We start from the raw sequence: 26,602 nt of genomic DNA, 5'->3' as shown, positions 1-26,602 counted from the left end.
TCAGGAACACAGATGAGGGCAACAACAAGGAACTGGTGTCCGTGTTCTAAATTACGCAACGAGGGCGTTGGATCTCATTGGATCTCGACAGGCCTTCCGTGACAGAACGTGACACCTAAACATATTTTAACAAGAAACCAGGTGTTAGAAATCAGCCGTTTCATATAGTGGTTGAAATAATGATCGCGTACCCTGGTTAAGGGAGAGATTAATTCAGTTATTTAATGCAGCATTTGATAGTTGATTGTTCATAATGCGTGTGGCTCGATTCTTGTTCTTACAAACTCAAGCTCACTCAATCTCATCTCAAAGAAACTTCTGGTTTTCCTCACCTTTATAGACATCCCAAACAGAATTAATACAAACCCATTGGCTACTTACTGTCGCACTTCGAATGAACGTGACTTCCTGTCTACAGATAAACAGATGTTCTTTTGTTTGTCTAAACATAAACAAGCATACACTTCAAAACAGGCAAGCCTAGTTCAGCCGGCCCATAACATTGATTGTGGCAGCCTTCTCTGGATTCAAACCTAGGTCACCCCCCTGTAAGGCTGTGTTGTTAACCACTACACCACAGAGCTGAACTTTTGCTGTGTGTCAGTATACCCTCTTGAGACATATAATTGTGTCATGCATTAACATCACATCAAGTTTGAATAACATTTAACACCATTAATCATGTGAAATTGAAAACTGGAGTAGGTCTAATGATACAGAAAATTCTGCTTTTACATCACAGGAATAAATGACATTGTTATTATACATATAATATAATATATAACCAAAAATAGCTACAAAATAGCAAATAGCTTGTAATAATATTTCACAATATCAGTATGTTCAATAAAAAATAAAAGGCCATAGTGAGCTTAAGAGACATATAGGCCTATGGTCTTTACATTACACACGTGTATAAACACAGCAAACCGATTATGGTGCGTGTATTTGTGACAATTTTTATATTATTAACAAAACACAGCATACTGTAAGTAAGAACACTTACCTTGAAGTTTATGTTGCATCCACACATCCTGTGATCCGCATCAGTTCGTTAAAAGTTGAAAACGCACAGGATAACAGTAACCTATAAGTGAATATTGTGATTTGGTTTGCCGATTCTTTAGGTCTTACCTTGTTACTTCAGCTAGCCTACTGTTAAAAAAAAGCGGGCTGGTGCACCGTCTATAGTTCTCTCTCATTCAGTGTCTTTCCCATTCAGTTAGTTGTGCACAAACGGAGCACAAACGAACAAGACTTTGGAGCGTGTGGGTGCTGGTGACGTCATCGTCTATAATTTAATGTCTAATATTTTAAAACCCAAAGCAGCACAAACGAAAATGTTACCGGTACAAACCAGCACAAACGAAGCACAAATGATCGAGACAATTTGGGGTGAATTTGGAGCATGTGGGGGGGCTGGTGACGTCATTGTCTATAATTCAATGTCTAATATTTTAAAACCCAACGCAGCACAAACAAAACTTTTATCGGCACAAACCAGCACAAACGAAGCACAAACGAAGCACAAACGAAGCACAAACGAACAAGACTATTTTGGGTGAATTTGGAGCATGTGGGGGGGGGCTGAGTGACCTCAGATTGACCTAAAAATATTATGTTAAAATCTAAAAATCCGAAGCAGCACAAACGAAACTTTTTACAGCACAAACCAGCACAAACGATTTAGCATAGTTTGACGACGTTTTGCGTTGGGGGGGGGCAACTTCACGCAGGTGTTCCACGCCTGTGGCTCAAAGGGGGAGTTTGCTACTGGCCACCACACAGCATCACCAGCACGAAGTCCTTCAGCCACGACAAGTTTGCCAGAACCTGTTCAACACCTGAAGACACCTGGGAGGGTATATCTTATAAGCTCATCAAGCATGCAGGTGAATTTGAAAATGTTATAACAATTTCAAAATTGGAATGAAAATATGTTTTGCAAGGTAAATGCTTACAAAACCTTGACCTTTCCTAGACACGTGAGAGACCGATGTGTGTATTGCCAGAGGAGCGAAACATTTTCCAGCGTGGGCCCCTACCACCCCAAGAACGTACATCCACACCACAACACCCTGTGGATTGCGGCCCTGGAGGTATGTGAATTACATGTTGATCTTGTAGTTGCTGCAATGTTTTATTGATTTCACAAGATTTACCTGTTCACCAACGTTTATGTTTATTTTTAGGATGGAGCAAGCACAGTACTCCAAGTCACCAGAGAGGTACTCCACGCCACCATGTAGAGGACTGCTACATAGGTATGTGTGGGTTCATTCAATTAACCCAGATGCTTAAATTGTTATTAAAGCATGTTGCTTCCAATTTTATTTTTCAATTTCAATTTAATTTTAAGGGCCAGAAGGCAGAGGTTGAGGGAAGTTTTAGCTATGTACATGAAGGAATGAATGAACATTTTGGCGGACACTGCGATTTGAGTTCTGATTGTAAAATAACCAGATATTCAGGACTGTCTTTGGAGAAGATCAAGCGGCTGAGAGAAGAGAAGGTCGAGCTGAGGGCACAGCTGGCTCTACTATCAGGTAAAAACAAGACTATAGTTACGCTAGCATCTTGTGTTCATGAAACTGCATTTGTCTCAATCTGTGCCCTTTACTAAAATGCAATACTGTACAGCCTTTCAGAAATTCCATGTACAGTGGGGAGAACAAGTGTTTGAAACACTGCCGATTTTGTAGGTTTCCCTACTTACAAAGCATGTAGAGGTCTGTAATTTTTATCATAGGTACACTTCAACTGTGAGAGATGGAATCTAAAATCCAGAAAATCACATTGTATGATTTTTTAATAATTAATTTGCATTTTATTGCATGACATAAGTATTTGATCACCTACCAACCAGTAAGATCACCTACCAACAGACCTGTTAGTTTTTCTTTAAGAATCCCTCCTGTTCTCCACTCATTACCTGTATTAAATGCACCTGTTTGAACTCGTTACCTGTATAAAAGACACCTGTCCACACACTCAATCAAACAAACAGACTCCAACCTCTCCACAATGGCCAAGACCAAAGAGCTGTGTAAGGACATCAGGGATAAAATTGTAGACCTGCACAATGCTGGGATGGGCTACAGGACAATAGGCAAGCAGCTTGGTGAGAATGCAACAACTGTTGGCACAATTATTAGAAAATGGAAGAAGTTCAAGATGACGGTCAATCTCCCTCGGTCTGGGGCTCCATGCAAGATCTCACCTCGTGGGGCATCAATGATCATGAGGAAGGTGAGGGATCAGCCTAGAACTACATGGCAGGACCTGGTCAATTACCTGAAGAGAGCTGGCACCACAGTCTCAAAGAAAACCATTAGTAACACACCATCATGGATTAAAATCCTGCAGCGCACGCAAGGTCCCCCTGCTCAAGCCAGCGCATGTCCAGGCACGTCTGAAGATTGCCAATGACTATCTGGATGATCCAGAGGAGGAATGGGAGAAGGTCATGTGGTCTGATGAGACAAAAATAGAGCTTTTTGGTCTAAACTCCACTCGTGTTTGGAGGAAGAAGAAGGATGAGTAGAACCTCAAGAACACCATCCCAACTGTGAAGCATGGAGGTGGGAACATCATTCTTTGGGGATGCTTTTCTGCAAAGGGGAAAGGACGACTGCACCATATTGAGGGGAGGATGGATGAGGCCATGTATCGCGAGATCTTGGCCAACAAACTGCCTCCCTCAGTAAGAGCATTGTAGATGGGTCGTGGCTGGGTCTTCCAGCATGACAACGACCCAAAAAACACAGCCAGGGCAACTGGGTCCATGAGTGGCTCCGTAAGAAGCATCTCAAGGTCCTGGAGTGGCCTAGCCAGTCTCCAGACCTGAACCCAACAGAACATCTTTGGAGGGAGCTGAACGTCCGTATTGCCCAGCGACAGCCCCGAAACCTAAAGGATCTGGAGAAGGTTTGTATGGAGGAGTGGGCCAAAATCCCTGCTGCAGTGTGTGCACACCTGGTCAAGAAGTACAGGAAACGTATGATCTCTGTAATTGCAAACAAGGTTTCTATACCAAATATTAAGTTCTGTTTTTCTGATGTATCAAAAACTTATGTCATGCAATAAAATGCTAATTAATTACTTAGGGGGGACCTTGCGTGCGCTGCAGGATACAATGTGATTTACTGAATTTTTGTTTTAGATTCTGTCACTCACAATTGAAGAGTACCTATGATAAAAATGACAGACTTCTACATGCTTTGTAAGTGGGAAAACCTGCAAAATCGGCAGTGTATCAACTACTTGTTCTCCCCACTGTACATCAAACAGAGGAATTATGTAATTTACACATTTGAAGTAAAGGGACACTTGGGAACGGCTCTTGACACCACTTACTAAAATAGCTGACCAGATCTAGTACTTGTCTATCAATCCCCTATTTTCTTTTAATAATTTTGACATGTTTGGGTAACCATAGGATGTGTGTAAAGCTGGTTATATCAATATTAGAGTTTTAGCCTGTACATGAAATAATAGTAAAAGTAAATACTTTTTTCTTTGTTGTGTGTTCCAGCTTGTGCCTGAAAACCTTATTTCTTCCAATCTACATTCTGCTGAATTCCTCATAATCTCCCATGTGTATTTTATACAGAATACCTTCACTCTGCATAATAGAACAGCAATGTGTTAATACAAAAAACATACATACTTCAGCTTAAAATTTTGTGGTTTCGCTGCTGTTCCACTTTTCAAAAAGGAATGTAGTCTCAATTTAATATTTATACCAAACAAGAAATCAATGTGATACCAATATACATCACCAGTTTCGCTCTTGTTTTGGCAGACTTACAGTTGTGCTCATTAGTTTGCATACCCTTACAGAAATTGTGAAATTTTGGCATTGATTTTGAAAATATGACTGATCATGCAGAAAAGCTGTCTTATATTTAAGAATGGTGATCATATGAAGACATTTATTATCACATAGTTGTTTGGCTCCTTTTTAAATCATAATGATAACAGATATCACCCAAATGGCCCTGATCAAAAGTACAGACACACAAAGTGACACACAGAGGTGAAAATGGCAATTAAAGTTGAACTTCTATTTCATTTGGACGATTTATAAGTGTACACAATGCAAATGCAATATGTATTTTTATTGCCACTTTCATATTGGCAAGTGTGTAATCAGGTGGAGGACTGGGTAAATGGGTGTCTTGTTTGTGACAGGCTGCCAGCACAGATCTGTAGCTCAATACTAGGCATAAGCCTTTACAAGGTGTGAAAAATACAGATTTCACCGTTGCAATGTTTTTTAGTTCCTTATAGAATAAATAAACGCAAGGTGTTAAACAGAGGGAGCTGGGCCAGGTCCGGGCAGGCTGTACAAAACAGACACAAATAAAGAAATGTTTTCCACTTCCCTGTTATAATTGGTTTTAACACCCATTCAAAAACTGAATAGGCCTGAATGTATCAGGCAGACTACGCATAGACATAAGCAATCTGACATGCTTATCCAGAGCGGCCCTGATGAGATACTATTCTCCATGAGTTAGGCTACTGGTATGTTGTGTTTGTTTCACCATTTATGCAGGGAACACAAGCACGCAGGGTTGCCAAAATAAGTACGGTGTGCAACTGAAAGATCATTAACATCTATTGCCTGGTTGCTACTGTTGGTCAGTGGTCAATGTTGTCTCAATATATTTTCTCTAATTGTGTAGCCTCCTAGAAATTATACATTTGAATAGACTGAATACTGCAAAAAATATTTATCAATAATATTCAATACTTCTACCCATAATCTTCACATTCCCCATTCTACTCTTTTAAATTGTATATTATTGCTATAGTTTTTACTTTATATATTTCTTAATTCTTACTATGTACCCGTGGGGTGCCATTTCAAAAGAATTTCATTGTGCAGGAGGACGCTGTGTTATTCGGTGCATTTGATAAATAAACTTTGAACTTGCCAGGTTAATAGATACAGATATTGATGATGTTTTAGACAACATTTGCAGGGACAATAACCTTGGACTACAAGATATTAAATACTAGTCAAATTCATCTTACTCAATATTATGCCACAAAGAATATGACTTTCTCCATAAAACATTAAAGACATATTTCCAAAATCACAAAGCACATATTGCTCTCTTTCTAAACAAATTAGCTTAATATATTGGGCTAGTTTTGGGAGTTGAATGAGAACAATAGCAGTATTACGCCCATTAAAATGTGTAGTTTCTAGGAGGCTACACAATTAGAGAAGGGGTGCATATTAACCTAATACTGTAGGTTCAAGCATGCCTGTTCTGTTAGGCATCTTACCTTGTCCTCCAACTTTGACCACTGACCAACAGTAGCAACCGGTCAAAAGATGATAACGATATTTCAGTTGCACAATGCATTTGTTTTGGCAACCCTGTGTGCTTGTTTTGCCTGCATAAATGGTGACTAAAATGCAGTAATCCCGTAGCCCAACTCACGGAGAACAGAAGGGAAAAAGCATTTTCAGCAGGCTATCTCGTCAGTGGCTGCTCTGGATACAGCATGTCAGATTGTGTAGGCCAATGTCTACTTGTAGACTGCCTGCTACATTAAGGCCTATTTAATTTTTTAGAGGGTGTGTCTCACACTGTAATTTGGAGTAACAAGACCAAAACAGAGCTTTATGATCACAACCATAAGCGCTATGTTTGGAGAGGGGTCAACAAGGCCTATAGTGAACAGAATACTATCCCCACTGTGAAGCATGGTGGTGGCTCACTTACGTTTTGGGGTTGTGTAAGCTCTAAAGGCACAGGGAATCTTTTAAAAATTGATGGCAAGATGAATGCAGCATGTTATTAGAAAATACTGGCAGACAATTTGCATTCTTCTGCATGAAAGCTGCACATGAGATGGACTTTCCAGTAAAACAATGACCCTAAGCACAAGGCCAAGTTGACCCTCCAGTGGTTACAGCAGAAAAAGGTGAAGGTTCTGGATTGGCCATCACAGTCTCCTGACCTTAATATCAACGAGCTACTCTGGGGAGATCTCAAACAAGCAGTTCATGCAAGACAACCAAAGAATTTGCATGACCTGGAGGCATTTTGCCGAGACTAATGGGCAGCTATGCCACCTGCAAGAATTCGGGGCCTCATAGACATACAGTGGGGAGAACAAGTATTTGATACACTGCCGATTTTGCAGGTTTTCCTACTTACAAAGCAAGTAGAGGTCTGTAATTTTTATCATATGTACACTTCAACTGTGAAAGGAGGAATCCAAAAATCCAGAAAATCACATTGTATGATTTTTCAATAATGAATTTGCATTTTATGTTGCACATTATCAAAGTGAATCAATTAAAACAGATGACACTGAGCTGGAAGTCAAAGCAAATAGTTTAGCAGGGAAGAGTTTGCATTGTCATGCATACATGAATACAGACAATGAAAAACCATCAGAATCGAGTACATACACTCTGTCAAATCAATCTACTCCCATCATAACATCTCTAGTTGTTAGTACAGAAAAAAGCAAACCAGAACTTCTCTGATAACAGTTCACATTCATTCATTCATCTTCTTCCGCTTCATCCGGGGCCGGGTCGCGGGGGCAGCAGTCTAAGCAGAGATGCCCAGACTTCCCTCTCCCCAGACACTTCCTCCAGCTCTTCCGGGGAGACACCGAGGCGTTCCCAGGCCAGCCAGGAGACATAGTCCCTCCAGCGTGTCCTAAGTCTTCCCCGGGGTCTCCTCCCGGTGGGACGGGACCGGAACACCTTCCTGGGAACACCTTACCGAAACAGATGCCTAAGCCACCTCAGCTGACCCCTCTCGATGTGGAGGAGCAGCGGCCCTACTCTGAGCTCCTCCCGGGTGACTGAGCTTCTCACCCTAAGGGATCACCCAGCCACCCTGCGGAGAAAGCTCATTTCGGCCGCCTGTATCCGGGATCTTGTCCTTTCGGTCATGACCCAAAGCTCATGACCATAGGTGAGAGTAGGAACGTAGATTGACCGGTAAATCGAGGGCTTCGCCTTGCGGCTCAGCTCTTTCTTCACCACGACTGACCGATACATTGACCGCATTACTGCAGAAGCTGCACCGATCCGTCTGTCAATCTCCCGTTCCATCCTTCCCTCACTCGTGAACAAGACCCCTAGATACTTAAACTCCTCCACTTGAGGCAAGCACTCTCCACCAACCTGAAGTGGGCAAGCCACCCTTTTCCGACTGAGGACCATGGCCTTGGATTTGGAGGTACTGATTTTCATCCCCACCGCTTCACACTCGGCTGCAAACCGTCCCAGTGCATGCTGAAGGTCCTGGTTTGAAGGGGCCAACACGACAACATCATCCGCAAAGAGCACAGAAGAAATCATGTGGAGTGTACAGGTGCTGGTAATATAATTAGAATATCATCAAAAAGTTGATTTATATCAGTAACTCCATTCAAAAAGTGAAACTTGTATATTATATTCATTCATTGCACACAGACTGATATATTTCAAATGTTTATTTATTTTAATTGTGATGATTATAACTGACAATTAATTAAAATCCCAAATTCAGTATCTCTGAAAATTAGAATATTACTTAAGACCAATAATAAAAATGAAGTTTAAAGTTACACTTTAAGCACTTTATTAGTTTTGAGCATTATTTTGCAGTACTGTATTGACATGATACTGATAAAATACTGTGAATGGAAGATTCTAAGTATCTTTAAAAATAAATTTCATTTTGATAAATAGTGTAAAATACAAGCACTAAGAGAGGTGAACATGCATTTGGTGAGAAGAGGTTTATTTTATTGTGGATTATGTACTGACATGGACGCTGAATATTCATTGTAATGTTAAAAAGACACTGAATATGCAATATGTGAAACATAGTGTTTGCTGAAGAAAATTCAGAAAATAAATTAATGCAGAGAGCTCGAATCTGATTCACTGTCTCTTCGTTTCTCTCCTGGTTTACAGGAATCAATCTGTTTTCCACGGTGCCGTTGCTACGGTACCCGTTACATATGCAAAATGTACTTTCATCAGAGAACATAACTTTGGACCACACAGCAGCAGTCCAGTCCTTTTTGTCTTTAGCCCAGGCGAGACGCTTCTGACGCTGGGTCTTGTTCAAGAGTGGCTTGACACAAGGAATGCGACAGCTGAAACCCATGTCTTGCATACGTCTGTGCGTGGTGGTTCTTGAAGCACTGACTCCAGCTGCAGTCCACTCTTTGTGAATCTCCCCCACATTTTTGAATGGGTTTTGTTTCACAAACCTCTCCAGGGTGCGGTTATCCCTATTGCTTGTACACTTTTTTTCTACCACATCTTTTCCTTCCCTTCGCCTCTCTATTAATGTGCTTGGACACAGAGCTCTGTGAACAGCCAGCCTCTTTAGCAATTACCTTTTGTGTCTTGCCCCTCCTTGTGCAAGGTGTCAATGGTTGTCTTTTGGACAACTGTCAAGTCAGCAGTCTTCCCCATGATTGTGTAGCCTACAGAACTAGACTGAAAGACCATTTAAAGCCCTTTGTAGGTGTTTTGAGTTAATTAGCTGATTAGAGTGTGGAACCAGGTGTCTTCAATATTGAACCTTTTCACAATATTCTAATTTTCTGAGATACTGAATTTGGGGTTTTTGGTAGTTGTCAGTTATAATCATCAAAATTAAAAGAAATAAACACTTGAAATATATCAGTCTGTGTGGAATGAATGTATACATTATACAAGTTTCACTTTTTGAATGGAATTACTGAAATAAATCAACTTTTTGATGATATTCTAATTATATGAACAGCACCTGTATATATCAAATGTTCAAATACATCAGCATCTTTTCCTACATTTTAGTCAAACAATGTGAATCCACCAGTCCTGGAATGATCCAGTTTTACAAACCAACAGTTATCCATCAGCACAGTAGTTTTAGTAACTTTTACTGGGGCCTTTTTCTATCTGGGTCTCCCATACACTAATCAAACTCTACTTCAAATCACTTTGATCTCTAGCTCTCTTAATTATTCCATTACCATTTCCATAACTTAATCCTAAATAAGCTTATTTTTGAATTGTCTCGGTCCTACAACTAAGTTCTCAATTCCAAAATATTCCCTTCTATCACTTTCCTTCCTTGCTCAGACTTCTGTCTTAGCTTTAAGGGGAAACTGCTTCCGCACTTCTGGTGCAAAACAGAAAATAGTTTTCACTGGGAGCTACTCTCCAGTAGGGGTGGGATGGACAAGGGACCAGTTGTGGAATAGCAAATACATAGGGTAGAAATATTTGGTTGAAGATTGCTTGATGGTAAGGAGAAGAAGTTGCCCTTGCTGCTTTGTGACCAGTGAGATGGAAGGTACATTGCAAATTGATGTTTTCAACCTTGAAGGAGAGGTGTTGTAATGGACAGGCAATAATAACACTTGGTTACAGGAACATTTGTTATAAACAGAGTTGAACACCACATGAGAGGACCAGGGGCAAAGTACAAAGTCTTGTATGGTGACACTGCTAACTATTCACAGATTGGGTGTTTTATAACTTTCATACAACCCAAGCTAAAATATGAGAATTCCAGACCATGTGGATGATGGAATTCCAGATCATGTGCATTTTGGGTGTTAAACTCCCCTTTAAGCACAATCTTAATATTTAAAATCAGCAAAATAAGAATCAATGATAATGATGGTGCCCTTTTCCTGGTTAAAATCAGCATCTGTGTTTAATACCTTGGTTGCATATCTTGTGCATGCAGTCATTCCAAACCTATGACAGCAGCAGACCCAGGGTATCCTTTCTGGTGCTCTGCCAGGCCTGTACTGCAAATATTGTTTTGCCTTAAATCTTATCTTCAGTTGATTGAAACATGTTTAATTGGATTTAAATCTGGAGAAAGACGGTCAATAGCCTTTTTTGATGTGTATGTGGACCCCGGGAAGAGCATGTACTGAATGAGCAATAACAGAAAGCCAAAAATAATCTAACTAACAATGTTTTCAAATGTGGTCTTTTATTTTGAAGATTTCCTCATACTATCCAACTATAAACGTAATCGTTTGTGACGCGCCTGGCAGGATACTATCAAATATATTTTAGTTTGTAGATAGGCAGGAAGTGAAATTCACGATTACTCATGCAGATGAAGTCATGCAAAGCTGCATGCGAATTCCATCAATTCATAAGCATGCATTCGATATATAGTTCACTTTTACGGAAATTAAAAGTAATTTCTTGCCTGAATATCACATTTTTCAATTGAGACTTTTTATTATAAAATAGATAATAATGAATTTTCTGCTTCTCCAATGGACTCGGTCGGGTCTGTCAATTCCACTTCGCAAGTGATCCCGGAAGTGTCGTGTCATTGCACCTCTGGTTTACACATTCTTTGTGATATAGTAGCTGTGAGTGCCGGCCAATAACAACTGACAGGCAAGAACAGGATGCGTTTTGGTAAGTTTCAACCTCTGTGAACTTTGCTTACATATGGCAATAATACTGTACATTCATACTGATGTCGTACACATGTCTGTGTTTTAATTCATGGTTGAAATTAATTGCTTGTTCGTCAGTCACGATGTCTGCCATATGATACATCACTCTACACTAACGTTGTTCGTTAGCTCGTAATTGTTGTAGCTAGACAGATTCTGTCATTGTAAAAAGTACGCTTTTTAAGGAGCTTGCTTCCTGGATGTACTATATTGTCACTGATAAATGTTTTAGTAAAAGAAGTGTGTTAATTGATCTGGACTGTGAAGTTAAAGTCCCGGGAAAGTTGATATCGCGTGTGTACCAGCAGTATCCAAGTGAAAGCTGATATTTTGGCGAATGGGGGAGTTGGTTACAATTAGTTGTAAGTTATAATTTACGTTGCGTTCGTTATTATGTGTGAGTTTGGAATTTACCAGTTGTACACTCTCCTCGCTTCACTCTTTTTACTCCTTTCTCACTCTCCTCCTTCCTCTCCAATCTTTAATAATAAATAGTACACTATTAGATCAAATGTTTTGATTAACAGATTCCCATTGTTTGCCAAATTTTTGTCCTTTATCTAAAAAACTTAGTTTGTAATAGTAAATTGGCAGACTCTGTAATCATATCTTTACCTTTCCTCCTCTATCTCCTTCAATCTTCTTCCTATCTTCTAGTCCTCATCCTCTCCTTCCTCTCCAGTCTCTACCAGAAAATATTATGCTTATATTATGACATTATAACATCACTAGCTAGTATTTAAAACAATTGAAACCTGTCTTAAAAAGACGTTTGTGGTGCTGTTGTAGATTCACTTGACACTTGCATCACCTGGCTGAGTTTCCTACAGCAGTTTTCTCGAAAATGAGCATGAGCAAGCAATTAGCAGAAGAGTGAATGAAGCTACTATAGCGAGCAGCCCCCTCTGTTGGCCAAAAACAAGCACAGCAGCATTGAGACGTTAACCCAGGGGTGGGCATTATTTGTCACTGGGGGGCCACACTGAAAATGCCAGAAAGCATCGTGGGCCAGATTACTTGCCAACATGCCTAAAAAGCACACAACATAGCTAACTCTGTTAACCTGCATATTATATTTATGCATATTTATTTTCCATGCAATACCATTTTCATAATTGAACTTAATTTACTTTAACAATGTTTTTAAAAAAATAATTCTGTTAACAAATGTTATTATGGCAGGCAAAGGCCTAAAAAAAAATCCCTTTTCAGGGTTATTACTCAACAGAAATGTTGCAACACATATTTGCCTTAAAACTTAACTTTCAACTCAACAGAGTAAGCTACATTACATAAGGTATAGTGTATAACAGTTATATAGGTATTATAGTTATTAGGGCAGACATAAAGTCTATGAAATAACTTCTGAAGATTTTCACTCAAAGCAAATGTTGGTATAATTTCCGTCATCTAACTTCATACAGTATATATTTTTTACTACGTGCTTTTAACGACAGGGATTCCAGCAGCGTTGGCGAGTTAGGTGAAGTCAGGAGTAAGCAGTGTGCGGTACTGTTGAAGCAGTGTGCGGTACTGCTGCAAGATGTTCATCAGTGAGGCTGCATCTGCGCTTGGACTTGTTGAATTGTAGCACCGGGAGACAGTTTTTGTATTTCGCTGAATGCTCTGGAAGTGCCTCAGCAAATTGTACTCTGTAAAAACTGTGACGTTAGCTTAACATATTTTCCTGTCAGTAGTTTTTTAGATACCCTGCTTTCGTTATCAACTTTTCATAGGCTCATTTCCAGAGATCGCTAGCAATCAATTGCGTATAGTACGTACAAATGACAACTTCTTTGAACAGACAGTATGATACTGCTGTACTTATTACTAGGATTGCCTCTGGACTTTTATTTTGAAAATAAAAAAATATGCAACAGTAAATAAAGTAGCGTAATCTGCGGACCTCGTCAGGTATTTTTTAATTTTATTATTTTAAGTTTTGGTTGTATCGCTGGCCGGATAGAATGACTCAACGGGCCAGATCCGGCCCGGCAGCCTTATCTTGCCCAGGTCTGTGTTAACCGGTAGACTCTGCTTTTTTTGCCATGTAAAATATTATTTCACTTGGCGGTCTCTTTTTAATGCACAGTTAAAAACTGGGACAAAGGTCATTAGGCTTGAACCAACAAAGACTAAGACAAATACCCCCTTCGTGAATTTGTCATTATGTTAGTATTTACAAACAACATTGCTCTATTCAGAATTTGGGAGTAACGGATAACAAGTAAAAAAGCTACAAAAATCTGTAACTGTATCTGTTACGTTACCAACAATAATATTGTAATCGGATTACAGATACTTTTGAAAAAATTTATGATTACTTTTGTTACTTCCATTGAAAAATAATCGGTGCGTGAAATAATTTTGACATTTGACATTTGTTAGATAGCTGTAACATGGCGCTGCCTTCAAGATAAAATATTATATGGAATTTACCACGACATTTGAGGAGAACCCCTCCATGAACTGCCACCTTAACGTGGTGGAGGGGTTTGAGTACCCGAGTAACCCTAGGAGCTATGTTGTCTGGGGCTATATGCCCCTGGTAGGGTCTCCCAAGGCAAACAGGTCCTAGACGACGGGTCAGACTAAGAGCGGTTCAAAACCCCCTTAATGATGATAACAATTATGAGTTCCGTGACGTCGCCCGGCATGGCGCAGCCGGATCCCCACCCTGGAGTTAGGCCCGGGGTTGGGGCTCAGCCCGAACGAGCGACGTGGGGCCGCCCTCCCGTGGGCTCACCACCTGCGGGAGGGACCATAAGGGTCCAGTGCGGAGAGGATGGGGCGGCAGTCGAAGGTGGGGGCCTAGACAGCCCGATCCCTGGACACGGAAACTAGCTCTAGGGATGTGGAATGTCACCTCGCTGGCGGGGAAGGAGCCTGAGATTGTGCGTGAGGTTGAGAGGTTCCGACTAGAGGTAGTCGGGATCACCTCTACGCATGGCTTGGGCTCTGGAACCACACTCCTTGAGAGAGGATGGACTCTTCACCACTCTGGAGTTGCCCATGGTGAGAGGCGGCGGGCTGGTGTGAGTTTTCTCATAGCTCCCCAGCTCTTCCGCCATGTGCTGGAGTTTACCCCGGTGAACGAGAGGGTCGTTTCCCTGCGCCTACAGGACGGGGATAGGTCTCTCACTGTTGTTTGTGCCTACAGGCCGAACGGCAGTGCAGAGTACCCGACCTTCTTGGAGTCTCTGGGAGGGTTGCTGGATAGTGCTCCGACTGGGGACTCTATCGTTCTACTGGGGGACTTCAACGCCCATGTGGGCAACGACAGGGACACCTGGAGGGCCGTGATTGGGAGGAACGGCCCCCCTGATCTGAACCCGAGTGGTGTTCAGTTATTGGACTTCTATGCTAATCACAGTTTGTCCATAACGAACACCATGTTCAAGCATAAAGGTGTCCATCAGTGCACATGGCACCAGGACACCCTAGACCGCAGGTCAATGATCGACTTTGTTGTCGTTTCATCTGACCTGCGGCCGTATGTCTTGGACACTCGGGTGAAGAGAGGGGCGGAGCTGTCAACTGATCACCACCTGGTGGTGAGTTGGATCCGATGGCGGGGGAGGAAGCTGGACAGATTGGCAGGCCCAAGCATACTGTAAGGGTCTGCTGGGAACGTCTGGCCGGGTCTCCTGTCAGAGAGATCTTTAACTCCCACCTCCGGCAGAGCTTCGACTGGATCCCGAGGGAGGCTGGAGATATTGAGTCCGAGTGGACCATGTTCTCCACCGCCATTGTCGAAGCGGCCGCTCAGGGCTGTGGCCGTAAGGTCTCCAGTGCCTGTCGAGGCGGCAATCCCCGAACCCGGTGGTGGACACTGGAAGTAAGGGATGCCGTCAATCTGAAGAAGGAGTCCTATCAGGCCTGGTTGTGGGACTCCTGAGGCAGCTGACGGGTACCGACAGGCCAAGCGGACTGCAGCCCGGGTGGTTGTGGAGGCAAAAACTCGGGCCTGGGAGGAGTTGTGTGAGGCCATGGAGAAGGACTATCAGCTGGCCTCGAAGAGATTCTGGCAAACCGTCCGGCGCCTCAGGAGAGGGAAACAGTGCCCTACCAACGCTGTTTACAGTAGAGGTGGGCAGCTGTTGACCTCAACTGGGGATGTCGTCGGGCGGTGAAAGGAGTACTTCGAGGATCTCCTCAATCCCGCCGTCACGTCTTCCATTGAGGAAGCAGAGGATGAGGGCTCAGAGGTGGACTCGTCCATCACCCGGGCTGAAGTCACAGAGGTGGTCAAGAAACTCCTCGGTGGCAAGGCACCGGAGGTGGATGAGATCCGTCCTGAGTACCTCAAGTCTCTGGATGTTGTGGGGCTGTCTTGGTTGACACGCCTGTGCAACATCGCGTGGCGGTTGAGGACAGTGCCTCTGGGATGGCAGACCGGGATGGTGGTCCCTCTTTTTAAGAAGGGGGACCAGAGGGTGTGTTCCAACTATAGGGGATCCGTGCTGTGGAACACTGGACCAGCTCTATACCCTCTACGGGGTGTTGGAGGGTTCATGGGAGTTTGCCCAACCAATCCACATCTGTTTTGTGGATTTGGAGAGGGCATTCGACTGTGTCCATCGCGGCATCCTGTGGAGAGTTCTTCGGGAATATGGGGTCCTGGGTCCTTTGCTAAGGGCTGTCAGGTCCCTGTACGACCGAAGCAGGAGCTTGGTCCGCATTGCCAGCAGTAAGTCAGACATGTTCCCAGTGCATGTTGGACTCCGGCAGGGCTTCCCTTTGTCGCCGGTTCTGTTCGTAATTTTTATGGACAGAATTTCTAGGCACAGCCAGGGGCCGGAGGGTGTCAGGTTTGGGGACCACACGATTTCATCTCTGCTCTTTGCGGATGATGTTGTCGTGTTGGCCCTTTCAAACCAGGACCTTCAGCATGCACTGGGATGGTTTGCAGCCGAGTGTGAAGCGGTGGGGATGAAAATCAGTACCTCCAAATCCGAGGCCATGGTCCTCAGTCGGAAAAGGGTGGCTTGCCCACTTCAGGTTGGTGGAGAGTTCTTGCCTCAAGTGGAGGAGTTTAAGTATCTAGGGGTCTTGTTCACGAGTGAGGGAAGGATGGAACGGGAGATTGACAGACGGATCGGTGCAGCTTCTGCAGTAATGCGGTCGATGTATCGGTCTGTCGTGGTGAAGAAATTTACCGGTTTACCGGTCAATCTACGTTCCTACTCTCACCTATGGTCATGAGCTTTGGGTCATGACCGAAAGGACAAGATCCCGGATACAGGCGGCCGAAATGAGCTTTTTCCGCAGGGTGGCTGGGTGATCCCTTAGGGTGAGAAGCTCAGTCACCCGGGAGGAGCTCAGAGTAGAGCCGCTGCTCCTCCACATCGAGAGGGGTCAGCTGAGGTGGCTTGGGCATCTGTTTCGGTAAGGTGTTCCCGGGAAGGTGTTCCGGTCCCGTCCCACCGGGAGGAGACCCCGGGGAAGACCTAGGACACGCTGGAGGGACTATGTCTCCTGGCTGGCCTGGGAACGCCTCGGTGTCTCCCCGGAAGAGCTGGAGGAAGTGTCTGGGGAGAGGGAAGTCTGGGCATCTCTCCTTAGACTGCTGCCCCCGCAACCCGGCCCCGGATAAGCGGAAGATGATGGATGGATGGATGTATGGATGCATTTGAGGAGAAAAGGTGTGTTGGGAAGCACTCTGCCAAAGGATGATTATTTGAATTTGATGCAGCCACATCAACTCAGTCCATACAGGTAGGCCATGTAAATCTGAAAATTGTGTTCATTGATTGTCATTGGCTGCTGACGTCATTTACTATTAGCTAAGAGTGCAGGTTTATAATCAGAGTTTTATATATTTAATTTGTATTTTGAAAATCCATCACTGGTGGCCCTAATAATCGCAGGTTACATTGGCGTGTGTAAATCTTATTTCTATGCGGGTGTTCACGATGGCAAAAGTGCATTCGCGTGCAGGGTGTTCATTATTGCAAACGTGCATTCACTTTTCGGGTGTTTCTGCAACAATTTGACAATGTTGGTTGTGGAGCAAAACATTGAGACTACTGAAGATTTAGTTTATGTGCGAAAAGCTGTGGATATCTTAATTTTTATATACAACAATGTCAATAGCCTTTTCGAGTAATTGCCATCTATTTTTCAACAAGGTTTTTAAGCAATTAAAAACATGAATAAAACACAAATTACACAATAGGCTTACACATCATTCGATTTTGGGTTATGTTCAGATAAAAAGTCAGGTTCTGGAAGATCTAGGTTTTTTGGATTAATTGGAATGACTGAATATCTGACAGACCTTTAGCGTTTAATGTAGAGATGTAGCCCAATCATATTGAAGTAGAAAGCAATGGTTTAGAAACCCATTTCCAAAGGCACTGTACACAACCCATAAGGTAAAATACGAATTCTGTTTTTGGCCAAAACGAATGTTAAATGATTGATCCAGCGAAAGATGTTTAGTTGGTTATAGGCTATTCCTATTTTTTTTCCTTCAATGCCTCTTAGTATCAGTCAAAGTAATCAGTTTATGTAACTGAGTTTGAGTAATCAAAAAGTTACCTTACTGATTACAAATCTGGACAGGTAACTTGTAACTGTAATGGATTACATTTAAAAAGTAACCTACCTATCACTGACTCTATTCAGTGTGTTCCCCTGACATTTTCTTCAAACAATACTGGGTGTTGTTGGTGGTTTTTAGCCACTCTGTTGATGCATGGTGACTACTACTGATTCAAGGGACTCTTGTAGTTTTTTGGAATGCTAATTCTGTTTTAAAAGTAACCAGTAATAATAAAATGCAACGATGGGCAGGGGTTTTCTTAATTTTGACAAGGCATAGTCAGTTTTCAGTCATTGGATTACACTGATGCCTGGCGTGCAAAACATTGTTAAAACATGGCGGCTAACACTGGGAATTCTATGGAGCTGCTGCACCAGCCGGTCAAATGTTCTACTTTTACAGCCCATGTGTGTTTAGATCACCTCACAAAACATGAAAAACAAATGTATGCAAACAAACTGCAAGTCTTAGGCACTTGTAACCCATATACAGCACCTGCTGCATTATTTACATCATTAAAAATAGCGACATCCCTACGGGAACTGAACTTTGGGGATGTGTACATATACTAGTGGTGGTCAGATCGATCCCAAAATATCGATACTACAGATACGTCTAGTTTTTGTAGATCGATTCTAGTGTCAAAAGGATAGATACCAGTTTCAGTTTCTCTCTTCTAGGTTGTGCCCATTTAATCAAATTGTAGAACCGTCACTGTGCAAACAAAGCTAGGTAGTAATGAAAAGTGCTTCTCCAGCTCTACTTTTGCTTGTGACTGTGCACTCTAGTGATGGGTCATTCGTGAACGATTCATTCTTTTTTAATGAATCTTTTTGGTGAGGCGTGATTTATCTCAATAGAATTTTTGGATCTTCGAATCTCGTTTTCCGGAAGGAACGATGAATGAAATGAACTATGATCCATGGATCTTTAGGCACGTAGGATCACCTGAGAACGATGAAAGGTGAATGACTGATGAGGAAATACATCTTTCAATCTTTCCGTTCTCCAAGCATCTAATTTATTATCATCCTTAATGTTCCCAAAGTAAGAAACGTTATCTACAATAAATTAGGACAGTAGGCTGTTATTCAGTTGTCAAGTGATTATGTACATGGCTATTGCTAATACTGTAACTGTCAGGACTCCATTAAACTGATCAGATTTATTATTAATAAACTTTTTCTCATGGTCCTTTTCATCCTGCGATCACCGGAAGGAACTAAGGAGAAGATAGCATTCGGCATGAATTTGTTTTTAGGCTGTATCTTTTGAACCGTTCGAGCTACAGAAAAAAAAAACTGACTCTCATTCAAAAGTTTACACTATACCGAGTTCATATAATGAAACCTTTATTGATTTTACATGTGCTAATTAGCATATTTACCGTTAATTAACTATTAGGCTGTTTCTTTTGAACAATTGGTGCTACAGACATGACACCATCTTTGTTTCACACATTTAGGCAATACCCACTGCATTTTATGAATTCATATTTGGTTTTACGTATGCAAATTTGCGTAATTAGCGTAAATTAACTACTAGGCTGTATCTTTTGAACCATTTGAGCTACATACATGAAACCCACTTTGTGACACCAGTTTAGGCTATCACTACTTCAAATTTGGAAACGTTTATCGATTTTACATATGTTAATTTACATAATTAGAATGAGTTAGCAATTAGGCTGTATCTTTTGAACCGTTTAAGCTACAGACATGAAACTCATTCTCATTCAAGAGTTTAGACTGTTTCCATTTAATGTACAGCAATTGTTCTCCCACTTAAAAAGATGAGAGAGGCCTGTAATTTTCATCATAGGTACACTTCAACTATGAGAGAAAAAATGAGGAGAAAAAAATCCAGAAATCACATTGTAGGATTTTTAATGATTTTCTTGGTAAATTATGGTGGAAAATAAGTATTTTGTCAATAACAAAAGTTCATCTCAATACTTTGTTACATACCCTTCGTTGGCAATGACAGAGGTCAAACGTTTTCTGTAAGTCTTCACAAGGTTTTCACACACTGTTGCTGGTATTTTGGCCCATTCCTCCATGCAGATCTCTTCTAGAGCAGTGATGTTTTGGGGCTGTCGCTGGGCAACACGGACTTTCAACTCCCTCCAAAGATTTTCTATGGGGTTGAGATCTGGTGACTGGCTAGGCCACTCCAGGACCTTGAAATGCTTCTTACGAAGCCACTCCTTCGTTGCCCGGGCGGTGTGTTTGGGATCATTGTCATGCTGAAAGACCCAGCCACGTTTCATCTTCAATGACCTGGCTGATGGAAGGAGGTTTTCACTCAAAATTTCATGATACATGGCCCCATTCATTCTTTCCTTTACACGGATCAGTCGTCCTGGTCCCTTTGCAGAAAAACAGCCCCAGAGCATGATGTTTCCACCCCCATGCTTCACAGTAGGTATGGTGTTCTTTGGATGCAACTCAGCATTCTTTCTCCTCCAAACACGACGAGTTGAGTTTTTACCAAAAAGTTCTATTTTGGTTTCATCTGACCATATGACATTCTCCCAATCCTCTTCTGGACCATCCAAATGCTCTCTAGCAAACCTCAGACGGGCCTGGACATGTACTGGCTTAAGTAGGGGGACACGTCTGGCACTGCAGGATTTGAGTCCCTGGCGGCGTAGTGTGTTACTGATGGTAGCCTTTGTTACTTTGGTCCCAGCTCTCTGCAGGTCATTCACTAGGTCCCCCCGTGTGGTTCTGGGATTTTTGTGATCATTTTGACCCCACGGGCTGAGATCTTGCGTGGAGCCCCGGATCAAGGGAGATTATCAGTGGTCTTGTATGTCTTCCATTTTCTTATAATTGCTCCCACAGTTGATATTTTTACACCAAGCTACTTACCTATTGCAGATTCAGTCTTCCCAGCCTGGTGCAGGTATACAATTTTGTTTCTGATGTCCTTTGACAGCTCTTTGGTCTTGGCCATAGTGGAGTTTGGAGTGTGACTGTTTGAGGTTGTGGTCAGGTTGTCTTTTTTACTGATAACAAGTCCAAACAGATGCCATTAATACAGGTAACGAGTGGAGGACAGAGGAGCCTCTTAAAGAAGTTACAGGTCTGTGAGAGCCAGAAATCTAGCTTGTTTGTAGGTGACCAAATACTTATTTTACCGAGGAATTAACCAATGAATTCATAGAAAATCCTGCAATGTGATTTTTTGGGTGTTGTTTTTCTCATTTTGTCTCTCATAGTTGAAGTGTACCTATAATGAAAATTACAGGCCTCTCATCTTTTTAAGTGGGAGAACTTGCACAATTGGTGGCTGACTAAACACTTTTTTGCCCCGCTGTATTAACACAATATTTTATGTATGCAATTTGCGTGATTAACATTCATTATCTTTTGGGCTGTTTCTGTTGAACCGTTCATGCTATAGACACAAAACCAACTTTGCTTTACATGTTAAATCTATCCCTACTGCAAATTAAGAAATGGTAATTTATTTGACATATGCTAATTTTCGTAATTACCGTTAATTTACTATTAGGCTGTATCTTTTGAACTGTTTGAGCTACAGACATGAAACTCATTCTCATTCAAGAGTTTTGACTGTTTCCATGTAATGTACTGACACGTGTATTGATTTTACGTATGCTACTTTGTGTAATTAGTGTGAATTAGCAATTACGCTGTAGCTCTTGAACCGTACGAGCTACAGACATGAAACCAACTTTGTTACACCAGTTTAGGTTATCCCTACTTCAAATAAGAAACGTTTATTAATAAAAAAATATGCTAATTTGCGTAATTAGCATGAATTAGCCTTTAGGCTGTATCTTTTCAACCGTTCAAGCTACAGACATGAAACTCGTTCTCATTCAAGAGTTTTGACTGTTACCATATAATGTACTGACACGTTTATTGATTTTACGTATGCTTCTTTGCGTAATTAGAGTAAATTAACTACGCTGTAATTACGCTGTAACTCTTTAACTGTTTTAAGCTACAGCCCCGAAACCAACTTATGTTTTACCAGTTTAGGCTATCCCTCCTTCAAATTAGGAAAAGTTATTTTATTTTACATATGCAAATATGCGTAATTAGCGTAAATTAACTACTAGGCTGTAAGTTTTGAACCGTTAGAGCTACAGACCTGAGAGCTGTCATTTGTAACAGTTTTATTAGCTTTAACTATGTCATGTATGCTAATTTATGCTAATTACCTCACCAACAGTATCTCTTGAGCCTTAAAAAACACAGTCTTCAAACCTTTCGATGGGTAAACACTATTTCAAACCATACATTTTCAAACAGCTAGCAATAAATTCAATTTGGCTGTTTTACTATTTTTTATAGGCTGTGACTATATTGGATTCAAATTCAGTCCTCATGGGACACAGCGTGTCTTAATGTTAAAGATTATTACCATGGGTCTTCTTCATTCTACCACTTATACAATATACTTGGAGAGACAGAACACCTTTTGTAAGAAAACCATGGGACTATATTTTACCAAATGATCATTGTACATTGTTGTGAGACCCACCTTGAGACCTAACGGATTCAAGCTTAATTTAGAATTTCTACTATGCCCATTGTAAGTTCCTATAATGTTGCTTAGTTTAAACACTTACTTATCCACATGTAATCAGAGTATTACGCTACTTGTATCAGTTCTAAACATTTCCATTAACACATTTTGTTCCTAGTGTCTCTCCACGTCAAATTCCTGAATAAAATTGACCAACCAACATATCAGAAGGTCACATTTAATAATTATATATCCTTTTCATATACCTTTTATTGACTAACCAATATTGGACCAAATTACCAAAAGACCCACAGTAACAATTACCACCTTGAGTAACTCTCAACAACTTCTCTGCCTTCTGAAATATCATACCATAAGACTATAACCAGCCTTGCTCTCTATTCTCAATAACCCAATATTCTGAATTACTATTGAGTTATTGAGTTATTTCTTACACATCTGGCCAATATCAAATCTGAGAGAACGTATTGTGTATTAGATTTAACAAAATGTCCGGTCATATGACATACATTTGTTAACTTAGTGTGATGCCCAGAAAGACTCATTACCAAATAATTTAGAGGCCACCCCTACCATCCCTGGTGTATTGCACCCATGTGTTTCCACATCTCCCTATTCTCCATGTAAAAGTAGGAAATTTGCAACTATTTAACATGTTTCCATTAAACGTAAGACTGTCTCTTTGGCTAAAGGGCATGCAACCAGTTATCAAATATCCCAGATTTAACATATTAGGTCAGAATGAATGTACCACTTAGGTTGGTGTTGGGTTGGTGTTTCCATGACGCAGCAAGGGACACAGGAAGTATAGTCAAAAGACCCATAGTTCCATTTGCTTGAACCCACAAAAGTTGACTAAGGTCCAGGTCTGAACGTTTTTTAAGATGCTTGAGGGCTGGGAACCAGGCTAAGGTGGTTTTCAAGAGGGTAAATGATTCCTCCATCACCGGAGACCATTCAACTGGGACTGCAGCCAGGCAACCCCCCTTTAGTGTGTCATGGATTGGGTTTGGCAAAATCAGAAAACTCTGAGATATAAAAACGGTTTTAATTCTACAATTTCATAACAGAGCATCACCTCATAATAATAAGGGAATAGTAGACTCCAGAAATGTATATCATAGACAGGCTAACTTAATTGGAGATATAGAGACTGGGAAAGGCAGAAGGTAATCAGACAAGCCATTTAAATCCGTAACAAAATGCTAAGACTAGGAAGGGTTAACAGGGACTACCCATGTTGGAAAGGGTGACAGGTTGGGATCACGTGGCAGATTTATTTCTGTTAATAGAAATCACTGTGCCTGTATCTACCTAAGGCCAAACACCCCCATTTAGAATGCTCAGAGCAGCTCAAAGCCTTTGTTAGTACAGCCAATTGTTTCTACAATAAAATGCAAATTAATTATTTAAAGATCATACAATGTGATTTTCTTGATTTTTTTTAAATTCCGTCTCTCACAATTGAAGTGTACCTATGATAAAAAGTACCTATGATACAGACCTCTATATGCTTTGTAAGTAGGAAAACCTGCAAAATTGGCAGTGTATCAAATACTTGTTTTCCCCACTGTATCTACAGGTGCTGGTCATAAAATTAGAATATCATCAAAAAGTTGATTTATTTCAGTAATTCCATTCAAAAAGTGAAACTTGTATAATGTATACATTCATTCCACACAGACTGATATATTTTGAGTGTTTATTTCTTTAAATTCTGATGATTATAACTGACAACAAATGAAAAACCCAAATTCAGTATCTCAGAAAAATTAGAATATTGTGAATAGGTTCAATATTGAAGACACCTGGTGTCACACTCTAATCAGCTAATTTAACTCAAAACACCTGCAAAGGGCTTTAAATGGTCTCTCAGTCTAGTTCTGTAGGCTATCATGGGGAAGACTGCTGACTTGACAGCTGTCCAAAAGACGACCATTGACACCTTGCACAAGGAGGGGCAAGACACAAAAGGTAATTGCTAAAGAGGCTGGCTGTTCACAGAGCTCTGTGTCCAAGCACATTAATAGAGAGGCAAAGGGAAGGAAAATATGTGATAGAAAAAAAGTGTACAAGCAATAGGGATAACCGCACCCTGGAGAGGATTGTGAAACAAAACCCATTCAAAAATGTGGGGGAGATTCACAAAGAGTGGACTGCAGCTGGAGTCAGTGCTTCAAGAACCACCACGCACAGACGTATGCAAGACATGGGTTTCAGCTGTCGCATTCCTTGTGTCAAGCCACTCTTGAACAAGACCCAGCGTCAGAAGCGTCTCGCCTGGGCTAAAGACAAAAAGGACTGGACTGCTGCTGTGTGGTCCAAAGTTATGTTCTCTGATGAAAGTACATTTTGCATTTCCTTTGGAAATCAAGGTCCCAGAGTCTGGAGGAAGAGAGGAGAGGCACAGAATCCACGTTGCTTGAAGTCCAGTGTAAAGTTTCCACAGTCAGTGATGGTTTGGGGTGCCATGTCATCTGCTGGTGTTGGTCCACTGGGTTTTCTGAGGTCCAAGGTCAACGCAGCCGTCTACCAGGAAGTTTTAGAGCACTTCATGCTGCTGACCATCTTTATGGAGGTGCAGATTTCATTTTCCAACAGGACTTGGCACCTGCACACAGTGCCAAAGCTACCAGTACCTGGTTTAAGGACCATGGTATCCCTGTTCTTAATTGGCCAGCAAACTCACCTGACCTTAACCCTATAGAAAATCTATGGGGTATTGTGAAGAGGAAGATGCGATACGCCAGACCCAACAATGCAGAAGAGCTGAAAGCCATTATCAGAGCAACCTGGGCTCTCACACCTGAGCAGTGCCACAGACTGATCGACTCCATGCCACGCCGCATTGCTGCAGTAATTCAGGCAAAAGGAGCCCCAACTAAGTATTGCATGCTTTACAAGCTCATACTTTTCATGTTCATACTTTTCAGTTGGCTAACATTTCTAAAAATATTTTTTTTGTATTGGTCTTAAGTAATATTAAAATTTTCTGAGATACTGATTTTCATTAGTTGTTAGTTATCATCAAAATTAAAAGAAATAAACATTTGAAATATATCAGTCTGTGTGTAATGAATGAATATAATATACAAGTTTCACTTTTTGAATGGAATTACTGATATAAATCAACTTTTTTTATGACCAGCACCTGTATTATAAATAATGAAGAATTGTTTTAAGTGTAAATAGACATAGAATTAAAAAAAATGTGGTTCCTTCTATAGTGCCAAGATCATACCAAGACACTGTGCTGCACTTGGCCCACTCCCATGTTTTAGGCAGTCATTTGGGTAGGGAGAAAACAGCAGAGAGGGTACTTTACCCCTGGCCAGTAGAACCGGTTACCAGAGCCATAGCCGAATATTGCCAGTTATGCAATAAGGCCCATTTTCGCAAACCCTTTTGACATTTTAGAAACGCCATCCAATGGTATTGACATGGATCTGGTGGGGCCGCTGCCATGATCGTTTAGAGGACACCTATCCTCGTTGTAATGGACTACGTGACCAAATACCCAAATACACGTTACTCGCCATGGTGACAAAGGGCATAGCCAAGTGACTGTACTTTTTCTTTTTGCAAGTAAGATTGCCCTCGACAATTTTAACAGATCAAGGGACGCCCTTTATGTCGCGACTCATGAAAGACCTATTTAGGGTAGAGCAGATCAGGACAAGTATTCACCACCCCCAGACAGACGGGCTATGCAAGAAGCTGAATAAAACCATCAAGACCATGTTAAGACACAGTGGACAAGAACGGGAAGAATTGGGACATGTTGTTACCTCACCTGATGTTTGCCCTGTGCAAAGTGCCTCTGGCTTCTGCCTCAGGTGTTCCCCCTTTGAACTGTTGTGGAGTCGACCATGCAGAGGCATTTTGGATTTGGCAAAAGAAGCCTGGGGGAGAATCAACTATGTCCCTACCGCTTGTTCATTGATCACGTGGTCCTTATGCGGGATAGGATGGCTGCTATCTGGCCAGTGGTGAACGGACACATGGGTCGGGCCCAAACTGCGCAGGCGCGGTCCTGCAGTTGGACAGACCAACCATGTACTTTCAAGACAG

The 26,602-nt window shown here is 41.5% G+C and overlaps 1 protein-coding gene across 2 annotated transcripts in view; it reads left to right on the top strand.

The window, feature by feature from the left end:
- Window positions 1-11,168: 11,168 nt before the first annotated feature.
- The window catches only part of lipea (lipase, hormone-sensitive a), a 62,489-nt gene continuing 47,055 nt past the window's right edge, over window positions 11,169-26,602 (top strand). The window contains exon 1 of one of the 2 annotated variants that reach the window (XM_010900882.3): window positions 11,169-11,419. The gene's annotated coding sequence lies outside the window, so the exon portion shown is untranslated. The remainder of the gene's footprint in view (window positions 11,420-26,602) is intronic. The other variant, XM_010900884.4, reaches the window with a different exon arrangement.

Source organism: Esox lucius, chromosome 10 (assembly GCF_011004845.1).
Source record: "Esox lucius isolate fEsoLuc1 chromosome 10, fEsoLuc1.pri, whole genome shotgun sequence".
In the NCBI taxonomy this organism is placed as follows: domain Eukaryota; kingdom Metazoa; phylum Chordata; class Actinopteri; order Esociformes; family Esocidae; genus Esox; species Esox lucius.
Note: the sequence above shows the minus strand (reverse complement) of the source record. Positions and strands in the feature narration are given on the sequence as shown.